This window comes from Nerophis lumbriciformis, linkage group LG15 (genome assembly GCF_033978685.3).
Source record: "Nerophis lumbriciformis linkage group LG15, RoL_Nlum_v2.1, whole genome shotgun sequence".
Lineage (NCBI taxonomy): Eukaryota > Metazoa > Chordata > Actinopteri > Syngnathiformes > Syngnathidae > Nerophis > Nerophis lumbriciformis.
In genome coordinates, this window is record NC_084562.2 from 14,434,506 (window position 1) to 14,455,971 (window position 21,466).

Here is a 21,466-nt window from a genome sequence, read left to right on the forward strand (position 1 = left end):
GACTTAAAGGAAACTAAATGAGCTCAAATATAGCTACAAATGAGGCATAATGATGCAATATGTACATGTAGCTAGCCTAAATAGCATGTTAGCATCGATTAGCTCGCAGTCATGCACTGACCAAATATGTCTGATTAGCACTCCACACAAGTCAATAACATCAACAAAACTCACCTTTGTGGATTCATGCACAACGTTAAAAGTTTGGTGGACAACATGAGACAGAAAAATAAGTGGCATAAAACATGTCCTAGAAAGTCGCAGAAAGATATCCATGTAAACAAACTAAGGTGAGTTCAAGGACTGCCAAAATTAGTAGGACAAAAGGGCGCTCGCCCAATACTCGAATCAGTGAAGCATGTTTAATATAAACAGTGTGCTTTATAACAATTAGGGAGGTTTGTGTCATGTTTGTCCTCCTACAGAAACCATATTAAAACAAAAAATATATTTTTTTCCCCTCAACTTTTTCCATTTTTCATACATTTTTGAAAAAGCTCCAGAGAGCCACTAGGGCGGCGCTAAAGAGCCGCATGCGGCTCTCGAGCCGCGGGTTGCCGACCCCTGGTCTAGTCTCTTACGTGAATGAGCTAAATAATATTATTTGATATTTTACGGTAATGTGTTAATAATTTCACACATAAGTCGCTCCTGAGTATAAGCCGCACCCCCGGCCAAACTATGAAAAAAAACTGCAACTTATAGTCCGAAAAATACGGTAATAATACCACCTTAACATTTGACAACCAAACAATTACACAAGGCGACTCGGTAAAGAATCTGGGTATTATCTTCAACCCAACTCTTTCATTTGAGTCACACATTAAGAGTGTTACTAAAAAAAAGCTTTCTTTCATCTCCGAAATGTCGCTAAAATCGCAAAAATGTGGCCCATCATTATTCATGCGTTTAATTGTTGCGTCTCGTCTTACTATAACATGTTATTTGTTTCGGGCCTCCCTATGTCTAGCATTAAAAGATTACAGTTGGTACAAAATGCGGCTGCAAGACTTTTGACATGAACAAGAAAGTTTGATCATATTACACCTATACTGTGTATACCTTTATATACATATATACCTACATATATACCTATACTGGCTCACCTGCACTGGCTTCCTGTTTTTTCTTGCCCTGATGTGGGATCTGAGCCGAGGATGTCGTTGTGGCTTGTGCAGCCCTTTGAGACACTTGTGATCCAGGGCTATATAAGTAAACTTTGATTGATTGATTGATTGATTGACATAAGTATAGCTTGGGTGCTATTGCTTGCTTAGCTGTTGTGTAGCTATGAGTTTACCTTTTGTAAAATTACTTGACTAAAATACAAAGAAAGACCACCATGAATTGATTAACGTGGACCCCGACTTAAACAAGTTGAAAAACTTATTCGGGTGTTACCATTTAGTGGTCAATTGTGCGGAATATGTACTGTACTGTGCAATCTACTAATAAAAGGTTCAATCAATCAATCAAAACCAGCATTGGCTACTTCAACACTGCAGGTTGGGATGTCCATTTTGCATTATTTTGTCAAATCCGATCTTTGTAAAAAATGTGATTTCCAATGTGAACACAATCTGACCCGCATGTGGACAAGACGTCATGCCGTCGCACGCTCTGCAGTGTTCACAGACGTAAACACGGCTTCAACTCTTGTCGGTCTCAGTACTGGCGCATTTGTGGCAATTTCAAAGATTTTGCACAATCAAAGTCTGTATTTTCGATTGCATTTTAATTTTATTGATACTTTATTGTAAAAATAAATATATATATATGTATATATTTATTTTAAAAATAAATATATATATATATATATATATATATATATATATATATATATATATATATATATATATATATATATATATCCAATCCATTCCAATCCACTTTTAAACAACAAAAATGTTTCCAAAGTGCTGCACAACAATGTTAAAAACAATATTCAAATTATATCCTTAGCTCCACCAATGACTGAATAAAAACAAAAAATAAATACATATAAAACCAATATAAAAACAATATAAAAATAAATATAATTAAAAACGATTTTAAAGGGTAAAACCAATTAAAACCGTAAATAGAAATAAAAATTTATAAAAAAAAACACAGAGGACAACAGAGGACAGAGGACCACACAACTCATGTAGTGTTAAAAGCCAAAGAATAAAAGTGGGTCTTATATATACACATACATACATTATATACATGCATTATATACATACATATATATATATATATATATATATATATATATATATATATATATATATATATATATATATATATATACACATTTATACACCCATATATATACATATATATATATATCTTCTCAGAGGATATATATATATATATATATATATATATATATATATATATATATATATATATATATATATATATATATATATATATATATATATATATATATATATATATAACCAATCTATATAACCAATTTTGGGGCGGCATGGCGTAGTAGGTATAGCAACCGTGCCAGAAACCTGAGGGTTACAGGTTCGCTCCCCGCCTCTTACCATCCAAAAATCGCTGCCGTTGTGTCCCTGGGCGGGACACTTCACCCTTTGCCCCCGGTGCCACTCACACCGGTGAATTGAATGATGAATGACAGTTGGTGGTCGGAGGGGCCGTTGGCGCAAATTGCAGCCGCGCTTCCGTCAGTCTACCCCAGGGCAGCTGTGGCTATGAAAGTAGCTTACCACCACCAGGTGTGAATGAATGATGGGTTCTACATGTAAAGCGACTTTGGGTACTTAGAAAAGCGCTATATAAATCCCAGGTATTATTATTATTATTATATATATTATTGCGCACGTTCGGTCGGATGAATGCGACCTGAGCGCGGGAGCGTTTGCATTGAGTACGCATCGCATATACACCCGATATATTTCCACATACGAAAGAGGCCTGGGTCGGACATGAAAAATTCCAATACATCGGCCAAAAAAATCCGAAATTATTTGCAGTGTGAACGAGGCCATTGTGTGTTTGTTGGAAGGCACATTTAGATGCAAGACAATATCATCCGACTTCTGCTTTTGCTGATATCGGACTTACAGTACAGGCCAAAAGTTTGGACAAACCTTCCCATTTCAATGCGTTTTCTTTATTTTCAGGACTATTTACTTTGTAGATTGTCACTGACGGCATCAAAACTATGACACCTGTGAAGTGAAAACCATTTCAGGTTGAAGCTTGAAGTTCATCGAGAGAATGCCAAGAGTGTGCAAAGCGGTAATCAGAGCAAAGGGTGGCTATTTTGAAGAAACTTTTTTCACATATGTTCTTTCATAGTTTTGATGCCTTCAGTGACAATCTACAATGTAAATAGTCATGAAAATAAGGAACACGCATTGAATGAAAAGGTGTGTCCAAACTTTTGGCCTGTACTGTATATCCGGTGTCAGTATCAAATCGGGACACCCCTAGTAAATAGTAGGGCTGTGAATCTTTGAGCACCACATGATTCGATTCGATTCAAAATCAATATTGTTTTAATAACATCGGGTGCTAGTTCTATGATTAACTACATTCCTCCAAAAAATAGATACAAAGCTCTGATCAGTTTCTATAGAAACTTAAAAGAGAACTGGTTTTGTTTAATAAAATGTTACCCAAACATTTAATAACGTCAAATACAAATAAGGCAACAGGAGAAATATTCCACACTTCTCTTTTCTAAAGTACAGCAGGCTGAAAAACAATATATATATATATATATATTTTTTTTATTCGATTAAGAATCGTTACAAATAAGAATCGGGATCATTCTGAAAATCTCATTCATTTCGACACCCCTAGTAAATAGTGATGAGACTTAAAGGGGAACATTATCACCAGACCTATGTAAGCCTTGATGTTGCAGAAAAAAGACCATATAATTTTTTAACCGATTTCCGAACTCTAAATGGGTGAATTTTGGCGAATTAAACGCATTTCTATTATTCGCTCTCGGAGCGATGACGTCACAACGTGACGTCACATCGGGAAGCAATCCGCCATTTTCTCAAACACCGAGTCAAATCAGTTCTGTTATTTTTCGTTTTTTCGACTGTTTTCCGTACCTTGGAGACATCATGCCTCGTCGGTGTGTTGTCGGAGGGTGTAACAACACGAACAGGGACGGATTCAAGTTGCACCAGTGGCCCAAAGATGCGAAAGTGGCAAGAAATTGGACGTTTGTTCCGCACACTTTACCGACGAAAGCTATGCTACGACAGAGATGGCAAGAATGTGTGGATATCCTGCGACACTCAAAGCAGATGCATTTCCAACGATAAAGTCAAAGAAATCTGCCGCCAGACCCCCAGGAAAAGAGAGCGGATGAGGGTATGTCTTCAGAATATATTAATTGATGAAAACTGGGCTGTCTGCACTCTCAAAGTGCATGTTGTTGCCAAATGTATTTCATATGCTGTAAACCTAGTTCATAGTTGTTAGTTTCCTTTAATGCCAAACAAACACATACCAATCGTTGGTTAGAAGGCGATCGCCGAATTCGTCCTCGCTTTCTCCCGTGTCGCTTGCATACGGTTCAAACCGATATGGCTCAATAGCTTCAGTTTCTTCTTCAATTTCGTTTTCGCTACTTGCCTCCACACTACAATCATCCGTTTCAATACATGCGTAATCTGTTGAATCGCTTAAGCCGCTGAAATCCGAGTCTGAATCCGAGCTAATGTCGCTATACATTGCTGTTTGCCGCCATGTTTGTTTGTATTGGCATCACTATGTGACGTCACAGGAAAATGGACGGGTATATATATCCATCCATCCATTTTCTACCGCTTATTCCCTTTGGGGTCGCGGGGGGCGCTGGAGCCTATCTCAGCTACAATCGGGCGGTAGGCGGGGTACACCCTGGACAAGTCGCCAATATATAACGATGGTTAAAATCAGGCACTTTGAAGCTTTTTTTAGGGATATTGCGTGATGGGTAAAATTTTCAAAAAAACTTTGAAAAATAAAATAAGCCACTGGGAACTGATTTTTAATGGTTTTAACCCTTCTGAAATTGTGATAATGTTCCCCTTTAACGGTGGCTTCTGTACCTCAACACACAATTTCAGATGTATGGCAGTATAGCTACAAACCACACATATTCAATCACCGCTGACCGAAACGTTTCATCACGCTACTTCCTCACACCACTGATGCAACAACTTGGGTGTGTTGTGGTGTGGCGTCTTAAAGCCTCTTGGGACTTTAAAGATCAGCTCTCCCCAGTGCGTCCTTTAAATCTACTGCAGAGTACAGACGTTTGCGGTTACGTAACAGAGCTCATGACCTTCCTGACTTCCACACCTGGATTATAGACTCTGACAGCATGCAAAATTACAGATGCTCTTTGTTTGGGTCTAGAGTAAAAACAGGGAAATGTTCCTCCTTATAAAGATTATAACCCAGCAGGCACACAACATTAAAACAACGTTGAGAACTTGTTGAATTAGATCCTGACGTTGAGTAACTCAAACATAACGTTGAAACAACATGCTTTTTGACGACGTTTAGTCAATGTTGGGTTCTGACCTTGATTTGACCATTGAAATTTGGTCATTTTCCAACCAGTATTTTACAACACAAATCAAATGTTGAAACATGTTTTTTGACTACGTTTATTCAATGTCAGGTTGTGACGTTGATTTGACCATTGAAATTTGGTCATGTCCCAACCAACGACGTGGCTCCAACATTGGACATTGACATTGTCTCAGTTTAAAAATGCAACTCTTTTGCAACGTTGTCGCAAAGTCAGTTTTAAAAGGACATGCACGTATAATCAACGTTTGTATCAATGTCTTGCGAAGGAATATGTTGAGTTCAGGCCTGATCGACGACTTTCTGCGCACTATGACAGAGAGATTGTTCGAGGTGAGGTCCCAAGTCAATCACCCCTCTCTGATACGCGGTGCTCCAGCATTAATGAGACTTAAGTCTTTTAAAGAGGATAACATTAACACCTCCAGCACACAGGTGATTGTGTTATGCAACAGAAAAGGGGATTCGCGGGAAAAGTCAAGGTGCCACCGAGGTGTGCCTGAGACGACTGTACAGCAGGAGATTTCAAATTGCAATTTGCAGATGAATCTTTTGTCTTTTGATGCCATAAAACCGACCGCTTTGGTACTGTCGGAGGCAGATATTTACATATATCCAAATTTTAGTGTTACTTATTTTCTTTCAGTCATATTTGAAAACAGCTCGTGTTTTCCATTTATTCTCTTTCTGTTTCTCTGCAAGTAAACTGTGTGTGTTAACCTTGAATTCTTTGGAATGTGTTTTGACTAGCATGTGTTTTGAATAGAGAGAAGAGAGAGGAGAGAGGGTTTTGGGGTCGGGAAGACAGACCATTTTGGCGGCGCGATAGAATGTTCTATGCTGGACTGGTCTCAAATGTATATCTGCAAAGCTTTGCCAATATATTACAAAATACCTATTCTGTCTCTGGTGGTTTTTCAACTCAGCTTTAAGTGTCGTAAAGAGCTTGGGAGCGACTTGTGACTTGAATTCCCTGGGGGGAACAACTGGTCCAAAACGCAACAGTACACACAGAGGCGAAATCCGTAACATAGTTTTTGTTATAATGCTGTGCAAAAGGCTCATAAAATTAAAAAAAAGGACTTTCCAGTGCATCAGAAACTCAATTTGCTGTAGATGCTGTCATAGCAGACAAAAAGTACACCTGATGCATTGCGGCCTTGCAACCACATTTGTTGAACAATGTTTAAAAAAAAAAAAAATGTCCTATGAAGTACTGGATCACAATATCACTATATGCAAAATATGTATTGCAAATGCACTTACCTGTTAACGTGAGATCTTGGAAGAATCTAAATTGTATTTTTCCACTAAAGAGTGAATGCAACGCCGTCCATTAGGGAAAAAATGGCCAAAGTCACCTGGGTTGTGTGTTGGTAAATCCCAATAAAAAGCCTCTGGAATAAAAAAAAAATATAGATATATATATATGGTTTTTTTTCACCCCTTCAAGCATGCAAAATATATTGAGATTGTCAGATGCAGTTGCAGAGACATGCGTACAAGGTAAAGTGACTATCATGGAGCTCTGAGAGGACGCCAGCAGACAGGAAGGGTGGAGTCAACCTGCCAAGATTAGTGAGAGGACAAAATCCTCGCCACTGCTTTTATTTTGTTCATGAAGTCGGGGTTTTCTTTCCCCCTCCAGGACAAAATTGATAAACAAGCGCTTTTTTTCACTCATATCTGGTTGTTCAAAGCTTGGGTGTTTCTACTGTATTTACATGGGGTTATTTATGTATTCCAATCAGCACTCAGAGAATGATGCAAACTGCAAATGTGGCAAAGTGAGCAATAAAAATATAAATCGCCTTATTTTCTTATTCCGATCAGTTCTATCAGACGATATTTGCTTTTATAGGCTACAAAAATTAATCCTACTAAACATGACTCGGCTTTTTTGTGTGGTATGCAATGAAATGTTAACCACCTAAAAGATATTCATAGTTCGATATGAACCATATTTTCACAAAATAAATAAAATTAACTGATGTCAAACATTATTTACTAAAGTACTTTTGGTATTTTGGCTATGATTTGTATTTTTTTGTTTGTAATTCCATTGCACATAATTTTTTCCGTAAAGTTTTTTTTGTGTGAGTTAGTAGATGTTTATTTCGAACATGTACCGTATTTTCCGGACTATAAGGCGGACTCAAAATCCTTTTTTCTCCTCAAAACTCGATAGTGCGCCTTATACGAATTAATCCTGGTTTTGCTTACCGACCTCGAAACTATTTTATTTGGTACATGGTGTAAATGATAAGTGTGACCAGTAGATGGCAGTCAAACATAAGAGATACATGTAGACTGCACTATGATGGCAATATGACTCAAGTAAACAACACCAACATTTTATATGTTCCATTGAAAATCTAAAACATTACACACGGCGCTTAAAAATATATCAAAAGGTTTTAGTACGACTTTGGTAGGCTATGAAGCCGCACCGCTTGATGTGCATCAACATACGAGTATTGTTATGGTGTGTGTATAAGGTAAGACATATCTGCCGTTTTGTTTCGCAATATTATGCAAAAGCAACTTTTCTTACCTTCTGGTACCTACTGATCTGTATTTGGGATCTGCATAAATCCTGAAAAGTTGCGTGCCTCCATCTTTGTAGTCCGTGCCAACACCGTAGTCAATAATCTTCTTCTTTTTCTCTATCTTCTTGTTATGGGAGATTCATCCTCTGCTGTTGCCATTTCTAATATAAAGTAGTGAAAAGTTCTTACTTAAATCTGTCAGTAAACTCGCCATGAAAGTGCTAAAACAAACCGGTGTAGTGAGTTTACATTATTCACCCAAGGAACTTCCGGTCGGACGGTTTTTCACTGGACACATTTCCGGTGTTGTTGTTTCCGGATGAGGAGATGCTGCTCCGTTATTGATTTAAGTAAAGTCTGAATGTAATTAACAGTTAGCGCCATCTTTTGACACTTCTTCCGCTCACATAAATAAGACCGCCCACAAAACGGCCCATCCGGAAGCGACTGTCAGAAAGCGGCTTAAAGTTGATCTGTAAAACATCATCAAAGCAACATTTTGACCAAAGAACCACCATTACATGTTATGTAGACCACAAGGAAGTGTTTTCAATTTAGAAAACAAAAATAATAATATGATTCATTTTATGCACCCTATAATCGGCAGTGCGCCTTATATTCCCGTGCAATTTATGGTCCGGAAAATACGGTATGCCATTTCAGCTTGTATGTTCTGTATGTCCAACATTATGTATTATTTTAACTGACAACTTTTGTAAAACAGTTAATGAATGAAGTCTACTTTTGTAGTTATTTACAACTTAGATACGGCAACAATAGCGAGCAGTGGAGAATATTGCTTCATTTTATTTTGTGTAGAACATGTTTTTCCTTATTCATTAGATAAATATTTCTTGCCACCTTACGTTGTATAGTTTTGTATGAGATTTCCAATTAATTTTTATTGTCTATTTTTATGCCCAAAAATTATATTATTTCAAAATTTTGACATATGGGTCAAAGGGTATAAAAACATTGTGGATTCAATTGATTTTTCTCAAATCTCTTTGTCAACTTAAGCTCTTAACAAAAATACCCAATGAAGGCCTTTTGATCAAATGATCTCACAGTTTTCAATGAATTTATATTTGCATGAAAGTTATTTTACAAATTTAAACCTGTGACAATATCCGATCAAAGGGTCTTTAAAAGGTTAAACATATAAAATTTAAAATAATTAATTAATAATCGATAAATAGGAAATTATCCATACATACATACATATATATATATTATCTGTGATTATAAATATATATATATATATATATATATATATATATATATATATATATATATATATATATATATATATATATATACTGTATATATGATATATGTAGTCGAGGTTACTGTGGTTTATCCATTATACAGTGCTCAATACCGGGGTAGAGCGAAATATACTATGGTCATGAAAAAACATGTAGGTTATTTCATCCCTACAAGCCTGTTTCGGAGGTTTCCCTGCTCTTCAGGGGAAAAAAAAAAAAAAAAAAGAATATATATATATACATTTGGATAAAAGTTATTTTACTAATTTAAACCTGTGACAAAATCCGATTAAAGGGTCTTTAAAAGGTTAAACATGTAAAATGTAAAATAATTAATCAATAATCGATAAATAGGAAATTATCTACACATACTGTACATATATATATTATCTGTGATTACATATATATATATATATATATATATATATATATATATATATATATATATATATATATATATATATATATATATATATGTAGTCGTGGTTACTGTGGTTTATCCATTATACAGTGCTCAATACCGGGGTAGAGCGGAATATACTAAGGTCATGAAAAAACATGTAGGTTATGTCATCCCTACAAGCCTGTTTCGGAGGTTTCCCTGCTCTTCAGGGGGAAAAAATAAAAACTAAAAACAAAACAAAACCAATAAAAAAAAAATTATATATATATATATATATATATATATATATATACATATATATATATACATATATATATATATATATATATATATATATATATATATATATATATATATATATATATATATGTATATACTAGAGATGCGCGGATAGGCAATTGTTTCATCCGCAACCGCATCAGAAAGTCGTCAACCATCCGCCATCCACCCGATGTAACATTTGATCAGAACCGCATCCGCGCGCACCCGCCCGTTGTTATATATCTAATATAGACGATGCAAGGCATTAGTGAGGTTATAAAGCTTTTGCCTGTTAAAGAAAGGAGACTGATCCAATGCAGTGCAGACATTCGCGTGCCACGCTGTCATGACCCAGACGCACACCAGTGTGCAATCATATGGGAGCCGCGCTGAGCGCACCTCCAAGCGCGTCTCGCTGCCGGCGACGGCCGCGTATGAGCCCGACGCTCCAGCGCCATCCATTTTCAGGGCTAGTTGATTCGGCAGGTGGGTTGTTACACACTCCTTAGCGGGTTCCGACTTCCATGGCCACCGTCCAGCTGCTGTCTATATCAACCAGGGTGAGCCCCACCCCTTTCGTGAGCGCACTGCGCGCGGAGTGACCCCTGTTACGCGCCCCCGGCAATGGGGGTGGCGGGCAGGTAAGCTGCGCGGGCGGAGCGCGCGGAGTGACCCCTGTTACGAGCCCCCGGCCACGGGGGTGGCGGGCAGGTAAGCTGCTTACCTGCTGCGCGTGACGCCGGCCGCGGCAAAAGCGGACGAGGCGGGGTGTCGGTGCGGTGGGCGCGGTGGTGACCCTGGACGTGCGTCGGGCCCTTCTCGCGGATCGCCTCAGCTACGGCTCCCGGTGGGGCCCTCTCGGGGGAAGGGGCCTCGGTCCCGGACCCCGGCGAGGCGTCCCTTCTCCGCTCCGTAAAAGTGTCCATCTCTTTTTTTTTTTTTCTTCTGTTGTGGCATATGCAGCAGGTGCCTGCTTGTTTTTCGTATGTGGGTAACAACATTTAACTATGTATATATATTTCCGAATTGGTTTAACTGCCACCCGCCTGAATCTATTTAAAATCTAATTTTTTTTTATTTCAACCACCCGACCCGACCCGACCCGTGGATAAAATCTAATTTTTTTTATTTTCATCCGCCCGATCCGCGGATAATCCGCGGACTCCGCGGTTGTGCCCGCAAACCGCGCATCCCTAGTATATACTGTGTGTGTATAAACACATACACACTCACGCACATGTTTATGTAAAAATATATATATATATATATATATATATATATATATACTGTGCGTGTATAAATATACAGTATATATATATATATATATATATATATATTTACATAAACATGTGCGTGAGTGTGTATGTGTGTGGGTGTGTTTTGTTTAGGACTAAAGTACATTAGGAAATTTGATAAAAAAAAAAAAAAAGGAAATTCAACATATTTTTATGCGCTTTAAAATCCTAAGGAATTTGAGGTCCTGTTTGGCTTTAAGAATAATTACAATTTAATGTCCCAAGTGGGTTAAACATAAATAATTGTTTATTATTTCTGATAAAATATACAGCCTCTAATTTAGTTACAATTGTAGTTGTTTATTTATTATTGATTTGTTATATCTTTTTTTTTTTCCTTTTAATTGCAGGCGACACAGTGAGTTTTGACTTTGTTATGGTTATGCATACAATTACAATATGGTGCGTCACATACTTAACATTGTTTCCATACGTAGGAAAAAGCAGATCTGATTTGACCCTAACCCTGTTAATAATGTAGGATTTAATGATGTTCCAGTAGTATTCGTCCTTTACCGGAAATGTTTAAAATCATGTTCATAGTTTGCAAAGTTTGCATTAGTTATTGCCTTTTTAAAATGTGGCCTTAGTGACATTGTCCTCACTGAAATGGAATCCAGGCCAATTTTAAGCAACGGCGTTGTCATGGCAGCGTGTTTCTGCTCATGTTCTGTACAAATTATTTGCCAATGAATTTGATTATGGCCTGTGTGTGTGTGTGATGTTACTGAAGCATTTGAATATGGTGGCAGTCCTTCATATCAATGTCCAATTGATTATCTGTGATTAAACTGTGCAGTCGTGCATGAAAATGATCATTATTGCTGAGCCACAATGATACATTAGTACAAAAGTCCAGCATCAGGTGAGAAAAACATGACATAGTATTGGTGGTAGAGCTATGAAGTCATTCCCGCAGTCCCTGCATACTGTTCAAGTAGTATAATAACAGTAGATAAATAATATGCGGGCTTTATGAGGTCTGTTTGATAAGTCTTCAATGTGGCTTGAAGGGATTAAATACATATTTTTAAGTAATATTGTGTGGAAACAAATTATTCAATAATTAGTTTTATGTACAACACAACAAAGTCAACACAGTAAAAAACAACAACTATAGTAGTAGTGGAGCTCTTAACTCAAGACACTTGTATCCCAAACCAACGTTTCCCATTGAAATGAATTGAAATTCCTTTTGCCCCGCCCCAAAACATATGTAACATGCCTTTTAAAAAGAATAATAAACTTTTAGATAAGAAATATTATTTGAAAACAATGCAACAGAATATACTAAAAACAACTACAGTTCCGACCGGAACTCTCGAATAACTAAAGTTCCTTGGGTGAATAATGTAAATTCACTACACCGGTATGTTTTAGCCCTTTCATGGAGAGTTTACTGACAGATATAAGTAAGAACTTTACACTACTTTATATTAGATATGGCAACAGCGGAGGATGAATGTCCCATAACAAGAAGATAGAGAAAAAGAAGGAGCTTATCGACTACGGTGTTGGCATGGACTACAAAGGCGCGTGTAATTTTTCAGGATTCATGCAGATCCCAAATACAGATCAGCAGGTACCAGAAGGTAAGAAAAGTTGCTTCTGAATAATATTGCGAAACAAAACGCCATATAATATGTCCTACCTTATACACACACCATAATAATACTCGTATGTTGAAGCACATCAAGCGGTGCGGCTTGATAGCTTACCAAAGTCGTACTAAAACTTTTTGATAGATTTTTTTTAGAACCGTGTATAATGTTCTATATTTTCAATGGAACATATGAAATGATGTTGTTGTTTACTTGAGTCATATTGCCATCATCGTGCTGCCGACACTTATCTCTTATGTTTCACTGCCATCTACTGGTCACACTTATCATCACACCGTAGACCAAATAAAATTGTTTCGAGGTCGGTAAGCAAAATTTGAATTATTCGGTACATTAGACGCACCGGGTTATAAGGCGCACTGTTGAGTTTTGAGGGGGAAGAAATGATTTTCAGTGTGCCTTATAGTCTGGAAAATTCTTAAAAGAAAACGTGTTTTGTTTGATAAAATGCTTCCCAAACATTTAATAAAGTCAAATACGAATAAAGCAACAAGAGAAGTATCCAAGATGTATATTTTCTAAAGTAAGTCTGTATCGCATATGTGATCATCTACATCAACAATATGATTTGTCTGAGTGGCTGGACAGGACAGATTGAAAATAAATGAATAAATACACAAACATTTTAAAATTATTTAGTATTTTTTCAAATCAATTAAGAATTGTCACAAATAAGAATTGCGATTAATCTGGAAGTCGATTTTTGTTGACAGTCCCTGTTATATTGAATTGCTTTTGATACAATATTCATAATTTGTTTATGTTATTTAGAAGTATGTTACATGTTGAAATGTTTAGGGGTTCCAGAATGGAAACATTGAATTTCAATGTATTTCAATGAGGAATATCGATTTGAGGTACGAGTATTGTCGTTTACAGAACCAATTCAATTGGTGGCATCACAACTACACCATTACTACAATACTGTATTCTGATGTACCATTTCTTAACTACTGCTGAGGTGCCTTTGAGCAAAGCATTGAAGACCCTAGCGACAGCAAGAAGCTCAAAGTGAGATTAGTGTGGTACAATATACTGTGTACTAAACTATATTAATATTACAAACCCCGTTTCCATATGAGTTGGGACATTGTGCTAGATGTAAATATAAACGGAATACAATGATTTGCAAATCCTTTTCAACCCATATTCAGTTGAATCCTCTACAAAGACAAGATATTTGATGTTCAAACTCATAAACTTCTTTTTTTTTTTTGCAAATAATAATTAACTTAGAATTTCATGGCTGCAACACGTGCCAAAGTAGTTGGGAAAGGGCATGTTCACCACTGTGTTACATGGCCTTTCCTTTTAACAACACTCAGTAAACGTTTGGGAACTGAGGAGACACATTTTTTAAGCTTCTCAGGTGGAATTCTTTCCCATTCTTGCTTGATGTACAGCTTAAGTTGTTCAACAGTCCGGGGGTCTCCGTTGTGGTATTTTAGGCTTCATAATGCGCCACACATTTTCAATGGGAGACAGGTCTGGACTACAGGCAGGCCAGTCTAGTACCCGCACTCTTTTACTATGAAGCCACGTTGACATAAAACGGGGCTTGGCATTGTCTTGCTGAAATAAGCAGGGGCGTCCATGGTAACATTGCTTGGATGGCAACATAAGTTGCTCCAAAACCTGTATGTACTTTTCAGCATTAATGGTGCCTTCACAAATGTGTAAGTTACCCATGTATTGGGCACTAATACACCCCCATACCATCACAGATGCTGGCTTTTCAACTTTGCGCCTATAACAATCCGGATGGTTCTTTTCCTCTTTGGTCCAGAGGACACAACATCGACAGTTTCCAAAAACAATTTGAAATGTGGACTCGTCAGAGGACAGAACACGTTTCCACTTTGTATCAGTCCATCTTAGATGAGCTCAGGCCCAGCGAAGCCGACGGCATTTCTGGGTGTTGTTCATAAACGGTTTTCGCCTTGCATAGGAGAGTTTTAACTTGCACTTACAAATGTAGCGACCAACTGTAATTACTGACAGTAGGTTTCTGAAGTCTTCCTTACCCCATGTGGTGATATCCTTTACACACTGATGTCGCTTGTTGATGCAGTACAGCCTGAGGGATCGGAGGTCACAGGCTTAGCTGCTTATGTGCAGTGATTTCTCCAGATTATTTGAACGGCGTGGCGCAGTGGAAGAATGGCCGTGCGCGACCCGAGGGTCCCTGGTTCAATCCCCACCTAGTACCAACCTTGTCATGTCCGTTGTGTCCTGAGCAAGACACTTCACCCTTGCTCCTGATGGGTGCTGGTTAGCGCCTTGCATGGCAGCTCCCTCCATCAGTGTGTGAATGTGTGTGTGAATGGGTAAATGTGGAAGTAGTGTCAAAGTGCTTTGAGTACCTTGAAGGTAGAAAAGCGATATACAAGTACAACCCATTTATCATTTATTTATTTAACCCTTTGATGATATTACAGACCGTAGATGGTGAAATCCCTAAATTCCTTGCAATAGCTGGTTGAGAAAGATTTTTCTTAAACTGTTCAACAATTTGCTCATGTATTTGTTGACAAAGTGGTGACCCTCACCCCGTCCTTGTTCGTGAATGACTGAGCATTTCATGGAATCTACTTTTATACCAATCATGGCACCCACCTGTTCCCAATTAGCCTGTTCACCTGTGGGATGTTCCAAATAAGTGTTTGATGAGCATTCCTCAACTTTATCAGTATTTATTGCCACCTTTCCCAACTTCTTTGTCACGTGTTGCTGGCATCAAATTCTAAAGTTAATGATTATTTGCAAAAAAAAAAAAGTGTTTATCAATTTGAACATCAAATATGTTGTCTTTGTAGCATATTCAACTGAATATGGGTTGAAAAGGATTTGCAAATCATTGTATTCCGTTTATATTTACATCTAACACAATTTCCCAACTCATATTGAAACGGGGTTTGTATATATAGTTATTGATTTCATATAAAATGTTTTTTTATTTTTTTCAAATATTCCCATTGCTTTAAACAAATACAAGAGGCGCAAGCTTGAAATAGTACCTGCAATGGACTTGTTTTACACAATGTTGCATCTCTTGTATTTTTTTTGTCTGTGCAAAGAGAGTGTAGTCAACTCGTATTCAAGCGATCTCCTCAATGATTGGTCGATAGGCACCCATGTGGCGACAGGATGCCATGACTGCTACCAACTTTGAGCTGATCCATAATGGATGGATGGATGTTCTGGACCAAAAACCACTCCATATTCTTTACTGCTCGCCAGTGTTATCTGAGATTCTTGTTATTGTGCAGATATATGGGAAATAACTACAAAAGTACACTTATTCACTTAGCATGGTACAAAACAGAAAGACCAGTTATAATTATAATAATACATAATGAGTGATACATACAGTGATTACAAATACATTGATATACTTCACACAAAGGTCATAATTTTTCTGCGATTGGTCGTCCAAAGCTAATGGGCAAAATGAGGGTAATAAGTCTTTTTTTTTGGTCGTTCTGTGTATTTTTTTTCACGTTAGAGTGCTTGTTGGTCACGGAACACTGCAGGAAAGTAGCAGCAGAGTGCGTCAAATGCGGCCGCAAAATTATATTTTCCTGGAATAAAAGCGTGTTTTATTGTAAGTTTCTGAGCTGGAGTATGTTTAGAACTATATGCAGACATATTATTTTGGTTGATTTCATCAAGAAAACTAACAACAAAACAACAGCAATTGCATGTACACATTCTTGGTAGCAAACATGGCGCCTGTGGTATAGTTGGCCATACACGACGACTCTGGCAGGGTATTTAGAAATTAAAAAAAGATCAAGAGTAGGGATGTCCGATAATGGCTTTTTGCCGATATCCGATATTGTCCAACTCTTTAATTACAGATACCGATATCAACCGATACCGATATCAACCAATGAATACAGTCGTGGAATTAACACATTATTATGCCTAATTTGGACAACCAGGTATGGTGAAGATAAGGTACTTTAAAAAATAAAAAATAAAATAAAATAAGATAGATCAATTAAAAACATTTTCTTGAATAAAAAAGAAAGTAAAACAATATAAAAACAGTTACATAGAAACTAGTAATTAATGAAATCTAGTCAAATTAACTGTTAAAGGTTAGTACTATTAGTGGACCAGCAGCACGCACAATCATGTGTGCTTACGGACTGTATCTGTTACGGTTCAGGCTCCTGCCAACGCCGCTCATCCGTCTGTGCGCACCTCGGGACACGCCCACGGGTGCGCACATCCAGGGACGCGCCGCGCACGTCCCCGCCCTGCAGCAGCCACCAGCTGCAATCACTCGCTGGCAATCTTCACACCTGGAACTGATGAGGGCGAGCTGGTTAAAAGACCAGTGGACCCTAGGATCGGCGCGGGAACTTAGCTTTCTCATGGTGTACCGTAAGCAACAAGCTTTATGCTATATTCGTGTTTCCTCTCCGTGCCTTGATTTGTCCCTTGTCTTCTCCCGTGTCCCCGCAGTATCCTCCGTCGCCTGGAAAGTGAGCTGTGCGTCTCATTTTCCCCTGGATCTCCCTCTGGACTCTGACTGCTTCCTTCGTTCCTCGACCTCTTGCTCGCCCCTGGATTCCGACGCCTATCTCTCGCCCCGGATAACCTGCCTGCCTCATGCACTTCCTCGTATCTCGTTCAACACGTTGGTAACACTCACTTCAGTTAACTACACACATAGTCTTACACCACACACTCTTGTATTCTAGTTCACACTCCATTTCCTTAGTTTAGTAGTATTGTTTATTATCATATATATATATATATATATATATGTTGACTATATATATTTATATATAATAAATAATTGTATATACTGCCCCCTGGTGTCTGTTTGCCGTCACCTCCCCTTAGTCCAAACACAACAGTATCCCTTGCAGACTGTATTGATATATAATGTAGGAACCAGAATATTAATAACAGAAAGAAACAACACTTTTGTGTGAATGAGTGTAAATGGGGGAAGGAGGTTTTTTGGGTTGGTGCACTAATTGTAAGTGTATCTTGTGTTTTTCTATGTTGATTTAGTTTAAAAAAAAATAAAAAAATAAAAGAAACGATAGTGATAATAAAAAAAACGATACCTATAATTTCCAATATTACATTTTAACCCATTTATCAGCCGATAATATTGGCAGGCCGATATAATCGGACATCTCTAATCAAGAGTTTATTTAGCTGTTGGCTCGTTAGGTAAATAATAAATCATAATTTGTTTGCTTATATCTTCTTAACTAAGCATACTTTTTGAGAAGAACAAACACAAAAAAAAGCATTCCCACGGTACTGTTTTTCAGAAAAGTGCTGGAACATTTTTTTTTTACATCCGAATCACGATTATTGTTGGGATTCTGAATTGATTAAAATGTTCAAAGAAGCGTTTTTTTTATATACGCATAAGTCAGCAGCCAAATACATTTTCGTTACAAATTGATACACAGAAGGGCAAGGATTTATATGACATTATTTCTGGGAGGATCTTGTACGAGAGGAAGGGCGTGTGGCGTAATCATTTTGCAATGCAGTCTGCTGAAAATGATGGAAAGTGCCACTGTACAAAGCTGTGGTTAAAGTTGGAATTGCCACGAAACACATTTTAAGATATTCAACACTCTAAAGTAGGGTTGTACGGTATACCGGTACTTGTATAGTATCGCGGTACTAATGAATCAAAAACGGTACTATATAGGGATGTCCGATAATGGCTTTTTGCCGATATCCGATATTCCGATATTGTCCAGCTCTTTAATTACCGATATATACAGTCGTGGAATTAACACATTATTATGCCTAATTTGGACAACCAGGTATGGTGAAGATAAGGTACTTTTAAAAAAAATAATAATAAAATAAAATAAGATAAATAAATTAAAAACATTTTCTTGAATAAAAAAGAAAGTAAAACAATATAAAAACAGTTACATAGAAACTAGTAATTAATGAAAATGAGTCAAATTAACTGTTAAAGGTTAGTACTATTAGTGGACCAGCAGCACGCACAATCATGTGTGCTTACGGACTGTATCCCTTGCAGACTGTATTGATATATAATGTAGGAACCAGAATATTAATAACAGAAAGAAACAACCCTTTTGTGTGAATGAGTGTGAATGAGGAAATGGGGGAGGAAGGTTTTTTGGGTTGGTGCACTAATTGTAAGTGTATCTTGTGTTTTTTTATGTTGATTTAATTAAAAAAAAGAAAGAAAAAAAAAACTGACAAAAAAAACCGATACCGATAATAAAAAATTTGATACCGATAATTTCCGATATTACATTTTAATGCATTTATCGGCCGATAATATCGGACATCTCTAGTACTATACTTTGTTTGAAAAGTACCGGTTCCCGGGCATGACGGCGCGTCGTCGTCATGTCAATACATTGCTGGTTTTACAAGCAGAGGAGCATGTTCGGCAGCGCACAGTCACGGAGTACTTACAAGCAGAAAAGGGAGAACGGACGTATTTTGGCTTAAAAACTAACGATAAAGGTGAAGTTATAACACTGAAACACCCTCAGGAAGAGGTGCTTTAAGACATGGCTAGCTAGCTAAAAGGCGAACGTCCATTCGCAGTCGGCAGTGTTTTAGCTACTTCTAAATCACTAATCCTCGCCTCAATGGCAACAAATAAAGTACGTTTCTTTCAAGTATCATCCCTGCAGGACGAGGAATAGCTAAACATGCTTCACTACACAACGTAGGATGATACGATAGCTAACCGCTAACAGCAAACTAGCACCCTGAATGTAAACAAATGCCATGGGTGGATCTACACCTGACATCCACTGTAATGATACCAAGTACAATAGTGTATCTAGTCAATGCTTCTATGATTACATCGATATTTTTTATCGTCACAAAATCTTTTTTCCTATAAACTCAGGAAATATGTCCCTGGACACATGAGGACTTTGAATATGACCAATGTATGATCCTGTAACTACTTGGTATCGGATTGATACCTAAGTTTGTGGTATCCTCCAAAACTAATGCTACAAATTTAACAACAGAAAAATAAGTGATTATTAAATTTTATTAGAAGTGTAGATAGAACATGTTGAAACGGGAAATAACCAGATATTAACAGTAAATGAACAAGTAGATTAATAATTAATTTTTACAGATAGAATGATAAATGACAATATGTTACTGCATACGTCAGCAGACAAATTAGGACCCTTTGTTTGCTTACTTACTAATAAAAGACAAGTTGTCTACTATGTTCATTATTTTATTTAAGGACATAATTACAATAAGAAACATATGTTTAATGTATACTAAGATTTTTTGTTCAAATAAAGCCAATAATGCAATTTTTTGTGGTGTCCCTTATTTAGAAAAGTACCGAAAGGTATCAAAATACATGTTGGTACCAGTACCGGTACTAAAATATTGGTATCGAGACAACACTTCTCTAAAGTGGTGTTTGTAACTTTGTGTCACTTTTGTATCAGGTAAACCGCGACGAACGGGGCCATATGAATCCCTTTCCTCCTGCACCAAGTAATAAATTGTGAGAATCGGTTGGAATCGAGAATTGTGAGAATCGTAAGCCCAATAATTGGAATTAAACTTAATCGTAAGTTGTTGTAAAGTTCACATCCCTAGTTTTTTATCGAGGAAATTGGTAATTAGGTGTTGGCTCACTTTAGTCATAAGGTGGAAATCGGCTCAAATTGATCCACTTATCTATATGTATGTATGAGCAATCAATTCACATGGGAATGACGAGTCTTTTTCAGTCAGATTCTAAATCGATACATAATTTTCAAAAATGTATCTTCGGTCATTTTCACCAACATGAGCTTTTGTAACCTGTGAACTGTTTTGAAAAAGTTTAATTATTAGTTTGAATTAAGAATCGTCTCAAATTGAGAATCGATTCTGAATGGAATCGTCCCCTTAATTTTCGGAATCGAATCGTGAGTTGTTGTATGAAGTATGCACCTTTTTCACTTTTTACCGCGGTAAAAATGATAAGCTAACAGCCAGCCAAGCTTCTTCCTTTTGTTTTCCGGAAATCAGTCAGTGCAGGCTTTAGTAGTGTGTATGAGAGTGTTTCAGTAGTGTGTATAAGAGTGTTTCAGTATTGTGTATGAGAGTGTTTCAGTAGTGTGTGTGAGAGAAAAAATATTTCAGTTGTTTATGTGAGAGCATTTCAGTAGTGTGTATAAGAGTGTTTCAGTAGTGTGTATAACAGAGTTTCAGTAGTGTGTATGAGAGTGTTGCAGTAGTGTGTGTGAGAGAAAAACATTTCAGTTGTTTATGTGAGAGCATTTCATTAGTGTGTATAAAAGTGTTTCAATAGTGTGTATAGGAGTGTTTCAGTAGTGTGTGAGAGAAAAACATTTCAGTTGTTTATGTGAGAGCATTTCAGTAGTGTGTATAAAAGTGTTTCAGTAGTGTGTATAGAAGTGTTTCAGTAGTGTGTATGAGAGTGTTTCAGTTGTTTGTGTGAGAGAAACACATGTCTGTTGTTTATGTGAGAGCATTTCAGTAT

General features: G+C 37.2%; 1 protein-coding gene across 1 annotated transcript in view; it reads right to left on the minus strand.

Moving 5' to 3' along the window:
• Window positions 1–21,466, minus strand: part of LOC133615922 (excitatory amino acid transporter 2-like) — a 73,345-nt gene that overhangs the window by 26,630 nt on the left and 25,249 nt on the right. The window contains exon 2 of the mRNA XM_061974806.2: window positions 6,829–6,959. The gene's annotated coding sequence lies outside the window, so the exon portion shown is untranslated. The remainder of the gene's footprint in view (window positions 1–6,828; window positions 6,960–21,466) is intronic.